The sequence below is a fragment of the Mus pahari genome, chromosome 12 (assembly GCF_900095145.1).
Source record: "Mus pahari chromosome 12, PAHARI_EIJ_v1.1, whole genome shotgun sequence".
NCBI lineage: Eukaryota > Metazoa > Chordata > Mammalia > Rodentia > Muridae > Mus > Mus pahari.
This window is the reverse complement of record NC_034601.1, coordinates 72,405,650-72,414,771: the sequence shown is the minus strand read 5'-3', so window position 1 is coordinate 72,414,771 and position 9,122 is coordinate 72,405,650. Positions and strand designations below refer to the sequence as shown.

The 9,122-nt window shown below is 36.0% G+C and overlaps 1 pseudogene; it reads right to left on the bottom strand.

The window, feature by feature from the left end:
- LOC110329454 overlaps positions 1-444 on the bottom strand; it is a 3,219-nt pseudogene extending 2,775 nt beyond the window's left edge.
- Between the last annotated feature and the right edge of the window lie 8,678 nt (positions 445-9,122).

Genomic DNA, 9,122 nt, shown 5'->3' with positions numbered 1-9,122 from the left:
TTTTTTGTTTTTGAAGTTTTGGTGTGAGGATAATATTTCTTTTTTCTTTCTTTCTTTCTTTCTCTCTCTCTCTCTCTCTCTCTCTCTCTCTCTCTCTCTCTCTTTCTTTCTTTCTTTCTTTCTTTCTCTTTAGTTCTTCCTATGTATTTGCAAGTTCCTCCAGATCCTTCAATTCTTTCTCCAACTCCTCTATCTTGGTACCTTGTGCTCAGTCCAATGGTTGGCTTCTAGTAACCTCTTCTGTATTTGTCAGGCTCTGATTGAGCCGCTAAGGAGACAGCTGTAACAGGTTCCTGTCATCAAGCACTTCTTAACATCTGCAATAGTGTCTGGGTTTGGGGTCTGTATATGGGAGGGATCCCCAGGTGGATCCATTTCTGGATGGCCTTTCCTTCAGTCTCTGTTCCTCTCTTTGAACCTGTATTTACTTCCAATAGGAACCATTCTGGGTTAAAAATTTGAAGATGAGTGGGTGGCCCCATCTCCCAACCAGGGGCCTTGCTTAACCTTTGGATATGGTACCTATAGGTTCTCCCTCCCCTTTGTTGGATATTTCAGCTAATCTCCTCTCTTTGTGTCCTGGGAGCTTCTTGTTTTCCTGGCATCTGGGTCTTGCTGGTGGCTACCACCAGTTCACCCATTGGCACACAGCTCTATTAAATTTCCTGACCCTCTATATATCATCCCTGTCTCTTACCATACCTGATCCTGCCCCTCTTTTTCCCTCTCCCCTCCTTTCTTCCTCTCAAATGCCTCCCAACCCTCTATCTTCTGTGAGTATTTCATTTCCCCTTCTAAGAAGAACTAAAGCATCCACATTTTGATCTTCCTTCTTCTTGAGCTTCACATGATCTGTGAATTGTATCTTGGGTATTCTGAGCTTTTGGGCTAATATACACTTATCAGTGACTGCATACCATGTGTGTTCTTTTGTGATTGGGTTACTTCACTGAAGAAGATATTTTCTAGTTCCATCCTTTTGCATAAAAATTTCATGAAGTCATTGTTTTTAATAGCTAAGTAGTACTCCATTTTGTAAATGTACCACATTTTCTGTATCCATTCTTTAATTGAAGGTCATCTGGGTTCTTCTCAGCTTCTGACTATTATAAATAAGACTGCTATGAACATAGTGGAGCATGTGTTCTTGTTATATGTTGGAGCATCTTTTGAGTATATGCCTTTTCTTAAGAGAGTAATGTTATCTCAAATTCTATATTGAGAACTAATTTATGGGCCTCATGAAACTGAAAAGCATCTGAATGGGAAAGGAGACCATCATTTATACAAAGTGGCAGGCTACAAAATGGAAAAATACCTTTACCAAATATACATCTTATAGAACTTATTATGGAAAATGTATAAAGAACTGAAATTAAACTGGGTGTCAAGAAAACAAATAACCCAATTTTTAAAAAGTTGCATAGAAATAAGGAGGAATATCTTAAAAGATGAAACACAAATGGCTGAGGAACACTTAAAACTTTTTCACATCCTTAGCCTTCAGGGAAATGCAAATTTATTCTACTTTGAGATTTCATCTTACACCATTTAGAATGGCCCAGATTAATAAAACACATGATTCAGTCAGCTCAGACTGGTGAGAGTGTGTAAGGAGGGAAATATTCATCCCTTGCTGATGGGAGTGCAAAATTTTAAAGTCACTGTGGAAATCAGGGTGGATGTTATTCAGAAAGCTGGGGATAAATCTAACTCAAGATCTAGATTTCATATTCTTGGGTAGATACACAAATGACTCTACATTCTACTCAGAGATACTTCCTCACCAATATTCGTTGCTGCTCTATTCATAATAGCCTGAAATTGGAAACAGACTAAAAATCCATCAATTGAAGAATAATGAAAATGTGGTACATGGATAACAATGGGATATTATTCAGCTGTTAGGAAAACAAAACTATAAAGTTCTCAGGTAAATGGATGAATCTAGTATAATATTCATGAATGAGGCCACCCAGAACTAAAAATAATCAAATACTTTATCTGTTCTCTTATATGTAGAAGTTAGTGTACTAACCTTAAATATGTGTGACACTGTTCAATTACCAGAGAGGTTAAGATCATAGTAACCTACCATGGGGAAAGGAAAGTTCTACAAAGAACAGGAATAACATATATTGTTATGGAAATTCACAATGGAAAGTATAATAGGATTATATGGTAAAGGATATAGAAAAAAAGGTAAATAGTGAATAGAAACCAGGACAACCTTGCTAAAGGCCACCAAAAATCTAGATGTAAACCTACTACTTAGAAGCTTCCTAAAATATAAGAAATGTGTGTATGTATGGAAACCTGCAATTGGACAATATGCAGAGAATGAGAGACTTTCCAGTACTTAGCCTTAAATGTCATGTCTTCAGCATAGTCCTCTCCTCAAGGCTCAAGGACAAATGTAGATGAGGATCCAGAAAAAAAAAAAAAGTAAGAGCCAGAGGGGATAGATGAAGTCAAAGAAATCTTTCAAACACAAGGACGGGTTGTGAATATATAAACTCACAAGAGTGTGGAAGAATGAAAAGAGCCCATGTGTGTTTAAGCCAGACAGGATCTCCAGATTAAAAGGAAGACTTAGCCAGGGGCTCCCAGCACTCTCAGGAGTCAAATGCTCTGCAGTTCCTTTCTTAAGTATAAACCCAGACTCTGCTATGAAAACTGCAGTCATGAGGTAAAGCCTGGAATGAATATTCTCTGTGAAAAACAAGACCAGGAGAGTTGAAAATTACTGGAAGAATTATTTAGATAAGTCAGTCAAGATGCTGTTCAGTAAAGCCATGCTTGCAGTAATATGAGTGTTGATTAGCAAATATATATATATATATATATATATATATATATATATATATATATATATATATATATATATATATATATATATATACATAAAATATATATATATATATATATATATATATATATATATATATATATATATATATATATATATATATATATATGCATACATACAAAATAAAACTGTTCATGCTTGAAGTGGACCTATAGTTTTGGTTTCTCTGTCCATAAATTCCCTCCTTTCTAGGTTCCTGTGATGCCTACATCTGGACTGACCCCTAATTAATAGCAATTGATACCTACTGGCAAAGAAAACCCAGTTTTCTTCAATGAAGTCTCACATGGTATATTAACAACACCCATCCCCAAGAGTTAGCCAGTACTCAGGATATGTTTATAAACTTTTTTGTCTCACCTTGCTTTGTTTGGGCATAGTTTACCTTTTTGGTCTTTGACTTGTTTATTTTTTGTGTTTCTTGGTTTGTGGGGTTGAGTTTTTTAAAGATAGAGAAAAAGAACATAGAGTTGGGAAGGATCTAGAAGGAATTGGGGAGGAGGAAACGTGATCAGGATGTATTCTTTTTTTTTTTTTTCAATAAACAAGTAGAGAATGTTGATGTGATTTCTGTAACCAAATATTATGACACGATTTTAGAAGACTGATGGAGCATTCTTTATAGCAATTAAGGATTTGTGGAGTGTTTAATAATTTTAATTATATGGAGAAAAGGTAACAATAATTTAGAGGAAATCATCAAGATACTGTCCAAAACAAAACAAAAAGACTACTTGATTTAAAGTACATCTCTCATTCTGTCATTTCTCATTATTGTCAGAGAATTTTTTAACCTATTAGGAATTTTTGTAAATGGAGAGACGTCAAATTACTGTAGAAAGACTGGCAAGATAATTCTGCACAAACTACATTAGAAAACATTTATTCCTCTGCAAGTTGAGGTCCTTCTCTGACCCAACTGTGCCAGATGCCATCTTGTCTGTAAATCTGTAGGATTTGGGGATTGCTATGACAATGTCAACGAAATCAAAATCTGGCAATGCTATCAGAGTGCTTGAAAAATATATGCTTAATAGATCTGTGCTATAAAACTGGGAAACTCACTATGCAGAACTTTTACTCTGTTCTATTTATTTTATACTTCAGATTAAAATGCTCATTCAAGATAAAAAATGATATCATTATATGGAGAATAAGCCTCAAAGCACAAGAATGTCCTATGAACACATTCCATATGCAATCTATTTTGCTGATTTGATAGCAATAGTATGATTGCACTAATCTTTCAAAATCTGTTAATATATATACATATATTTGTATGTATAGATAGATGCACACAAAATTATTCATGTGCATATATTTTCAAAGTACATCTCTTTTATTTTTCTTTCACATATTTAACCATCTGTATTTTTGTTTATCAATAAGCAATATATAAATTGACTATTGAAAAATACTATCAGCCCTAAATATTGATATGGTTTTGTCATTCCACTGAGTATGTTGGACAAGTGATTATGTCCAAAATTATTGAAAACTGATTACAGTTTTCACTTAAGCAATTTGTTTATAAGATAATTAACATATACATAATAAGTGCAAATTATGGAACATTTAAACGAGTATTTAATAAACTACTGGTGTGATTTTATCTTCAGTTTTAGGAATAGATTCTAACCTAAGCTATATCTCTCACCCATTTCTTTCATGGATCCTGGACACGGTTTTTGTCTAGTCAGGTTGCTGATTTTTGTATATTATACTTAAAATATAGTAGATCACTATATCCTAGCCCTGTTTGTCTTCCTTTTATTTACAGAGAATGAGTTATTGAATTATTTGATGTTGACATGGTATCAGATGGTATGAGTTGCAGGAAAAGTCATTGTCTTAGTCAGGGTTTCTATTCCTGCACAAACATCATGATCAAGAAGCAAGTTGGGGAGGAAAGGGTTTATTTGGCTTACATTTCCATACTGCTGTTGATCACCAAAGGATGCAGGACTGGAACTCAAGCAGGCCAGAAAGCAGGAGCTGATGCAGAGGCCATGGAGGGATGTTCTTTACTGGCTTGCTTCCCCTGGCTTGCTCAGCCTGCTCTCTTATAAACCCAAGACTACCAGCCCAGAGATGGCCCCACCCACAAGGGGCCCTCCCCCCTTGATCACTAATTGAGAAAATGCCCCACAGCTGGATCTCATGGAGGCATTTCCCCAACTGAAGCTCCTTTCTCTGTGATAACTCCAGCTGTGTCAAGTACCAGTACAGTCATGCATGAATTCAAGATATATTGAACTTTATTAACTGTTCATTGCTTCATTTTCCTTTGTAACATGTATCTGTGAAGCTAAGATTCTCTTCAGGAGGTTAATACTCTCTCACATATATGCTTCTAACATTGGTACTGTTAAAAAAAGTATATAGCTTTTTTTTTTTTTTTTTCCACTCAGAAATTCCTTTAGCTAACCTGAGTCTCCTTGTATCTGAGACTATTACCCTCGGCCACTTGCAGGAAGCCTCTGTCAGTGGTGTTGGTTTTAGTTTTGATTTCTATACTGTGTTTATCACATGTATATTTGTGGTGAGGGGGGAAATGCACCCTCTACTTCTCCTCCGCAGAGCAGAAGCTCACTTTCAGGAGCATGTTCTCTCCTCTCACTTGGGGTCCAGGGAATCTCATTCATAATGTAAACACCCACACAAACCATCATTACCCGCTGTCTCAGAGTCTGATTTCAGTTACCTTTAATTGGCAGTGCAGACTCTGCCTTGAATGACCTGTGTCATCAGGTAAGCCTATCCTTCATTTAATTCACATGTCCTTGTCATTTATGTATACCATTTATGTAGCATTCACTGCCTTGTAATACCATCTTGAGAGCATTTTGGAAATAGTTCTATGAAGGTCCCTACCTTGATTCGGTTTTTGAGGAACATGACTTCAGACATACCTGCTCCTCTGCCAGCTTGCTGGTTAATAAGATAGAGTTTGGTAAAGTGATGATATTACTTTGAGAACTGAAGACATGCTGAAATGTTTGTATACTAGATAGAGTTTAAGTAATAGAATAATCACTAGAGAAATGTCTATTCTCTTTGCTTGCAGTACTTTTCTTAGTAAAACAATATCCTTTGAGCTCTAAGATCTAACAACAACAAAAAAAAAGCTTGAATTCTTGGTCACATGGGACAATGAAAACAGTCTCTGTACTCACAGAGTGGAAGTCTTGACTAGTGTGTTTAAAAGAACTCTTTAAGACATTATGAGATGACCTTAATATTATGCCTATGTTAAAAGTCAGTCATACAGAATAACCAATAGAAAAAGAGATGTAAGTATAAATTCATTATCATTATTCCCTGTGTAGGGAGCTAATATTATTCTCTTTATATACTCTCTTACCTACACTCTAAACTTTAGAGTGTAGGTAAGAAATGAGTACATTTCTTTTTTTTTTAAATCTCTTCTGCAATCTAAGTTTCTTATATTTTCATGATACTATAAAACCAACCAGCTCTCCTATAGAATCTGTCTTTAGCCACTTCTCATGATAGGAGAGTCTGTAACTAATACAAGTCATTATAGAAAATATAGGGGTCCTCCCTCAAATACAGTTTGGCTTCTAAAACAGAAGCAGTCTCAAGTCTGGCAGTTGTCACAGCATTAGGATAGGATCCAGCCTGGGTAAAGTAGATGTATAGACCTTACAAAACCCAGAGTGGATTTTTTGAAAGTGAAAAAGGTAAGTTAACTTGGCAAGGGTCATTATAGCACAGCTGGGGATTTTGAAGATACATTTTGGGGAAATCTTTAATTGTGTGTATAAGCATTTTATCCATATTAAGTTTTATATTAATATAAATATTTAGTTCATATTTAATATCCTGTCTAAAACTTTGTGATGGAATGAAGAGAATAAGAGTCCTTTTAGAAATAGGCAATATAAGAAATTCAGACAAGAAATTTTAGCTGTCAAACTTTTGCTCTAATGACCGTCAGGGAAGAGCAAAAGAACCACGTTCCTTAATTGGCCTTTCCTAATGGAGTGACACTTTAAGGCTCATAGTTTTTATATGGTACATGCAATTTTAACTACTGCTCTATTGTTTTATGTATTCAAATTGAACACTTTACATGTTTCACTTGGATCCTTAAGCTGATCTAACCATGAAGGGCATGATATTATAAACCGGAGCTTGGCAAAGGGGAGTGTATAATGGCTCAAAATCAAAGTAGCAGATTCAATAACATAGCCAGGAAGATTAGAGCTCAGAATTAACTGAGATATCTGAGGTGAGTGAAGGACAAACAAAGAGGCAAGTTTGGTCTAATTCAGAACTCAACAAATGCTTCCCGGAAGATGTTTAATAAAGAACAGATATGAACTGTTATTTGAAAATATTTTGAAATTTTTTATTATACATTTCAAATTTTATCCCCTTTCCTTGTTTCCCCTCTGAAAATCCACATCCCATCACCCCCCCCAGCTCTGGTACCAATCCACTCACTTCTGCTTCCCTGTCTGTGCATTACCCTACACTCAGGCATTGAGCCTTCACAGGACCAAGGGCCTCTCTTCCCATTTGAATATATTTTGTTTTCACTTTCTTTGTCCAATATTGCTAGTATAGATTTTAAAATGCTCAAATACATGTAGTTAAAAGAGAAAAACTTAAATTAAACAAAGGTAAGGGGATTAGTAATAGAAATTATTACTTCTAAGTGAAGTAATAAAATCTCACATGTCAGCCAAATGACTTTTGAATATGTTATTACAGTTAAAATGGAAGATCCACCTCATACATCTCCTAGAATTCAGTGAAACAAAGTAGGATGTAGAAACATGATCATAAGAAAATATTCCTATATCCAAAATATAAGTGTTTCATATTCAGTCCTATCAGACCAAGAGGCACAATTACTTCTTGTTTATAAAGAAATACTGAGAGTGGCAAATGTTTCGTTTAACTTAAGGCTCACCCCACAAGAAGGAGCCTCTACACTGCCTGGATGGCCAAGAACCAGAAGTTGGATAGCCCTGAGCTGTAGGGTAGAATTAAGTAGCACTGGCAAAAAAAATGTCAATAAGATGAGAAATGATCCCTAATGATATTCTGCTATTCTCATAGGCTGATGCCTTGTCTTGTCATAAGAGAGACTTCCTCTGGTAGAAGATGAAAATGGACACACAGACCTAAACCAGACACTCAGTGCAGAGAGACAGTGTAAGTTAAAAGTGTCCTGTTTCCTCCCCACAGAGATAGGGCCACCTGGAGGAGTCAGAGAGGATGAGGAACACCTGGTCAACAGGGACCACCAAATAATTAATCAGGGCTCATAGAGACTGAAATGGTAAGCATGGGCCTGCATGAGTCCGTACCAAGTCCTCTTCTTATATGTTATGGCTGTTAGCTTGCTGTTACTGTGGGACTCTTAACATCGGGTGGAGATGTATCTCACTCTTTTATCTGATTTTGGTACCTTCCCCCTCTCCAGTTGTCCTGTCCAGCCTTAAGATGAGGGCTTCATAAATAACCCTAGAAAGTCTACCAGAGAACTCCTAAACCTGATAAACAGCTTCAGTGCAGTAGCTGGATATAAAATTAACTCAAACAAATCAGTAGACTTCCTCTACGCGAAGGATAAACAGGCTGAGAAAGAAATTAGGGAAACAACACCTTTCACAATAGTCACAAATAATATAAAATACCTTGGTGTGATTCTAACTAAGGAAGTGAAACATCTTTATGATAAGAACTTCAAGTCTCTGAAGAAAGAAATTGAAGAAGACCTCAAAAGATAGAAAGATCTCCCATGCTCATGGATTGGCAGGATTAACATAGTCAAAATGGTCATCCTGCCTAAAGCAATCTACACATTCAATGCAATCCCCATCAAAATTCCAACCCAACTCTTCACTGAGTTAGAAAGGGCAATTTGTAAATTCATCTGAAATAATAAAAAACCTAGGATAGCAAAAACCATTCTCAACAATAAAAGAACCTCTGGTGGAATCACCATGCCTGACCTTAAGCTGTACTACAGAGAAATTGTTATTAAAAAAAAATCAAAAAACAACAACAACAACAACAAAAAAACCCTGCATGGTACTGGTACAGAGACAGACAGGTAGATCAATGGAATAGAATTGAAGACCCAGAAATGAATCCACACACCTATGGTCACTTGATCTTTGACAAGGGAACTAAAACCATCCAGTGGAAAAAAAGACAGCATTTTCAACAAATGGTGCTGGCACAACTGGCAGCTATCATGTAGAAGAATGAGAAT